The following is a 208-nucleotide window of genomic DNA, read 5'->3' as shown; positions in this document are numbered from 1 at the left end:
CAAAGTCATATTTAATAGTTATTAAAAACGGGATTTAGGCGTTTGCTGTTGGACAAGAGGATCCAAAACAGCGCCTATTCTTCTAGTGACTTCAAAAAACCACAACAAAACCAAAGCCAGGGTATCCCACAGATAAATAATGGTTCTGTCGGGATTTGCGATGCCACGCGCAGAGCCCAGATCTCGGCGGCACCGCTGCGGCACGGCC

This window comes from Phaethon lepturus, unplaced genomic scaffold, assembly GCF_000687285.1.
Source record: "Phaethon lepturus isolate BGI_N335 unplaced genomic scaffold, ASM68728v1 scaffold45476, whole genome shotgun sequence".
NCBI classification, from domain to species: Eukaryota; Metazoa; Chordata; class Aves; order Phaethontiformes; family Phaethontidae; genus Phaethon; species Phaethon lepturus.
This window is presented reverse-complemented; position numbering follows the sequence as displayed.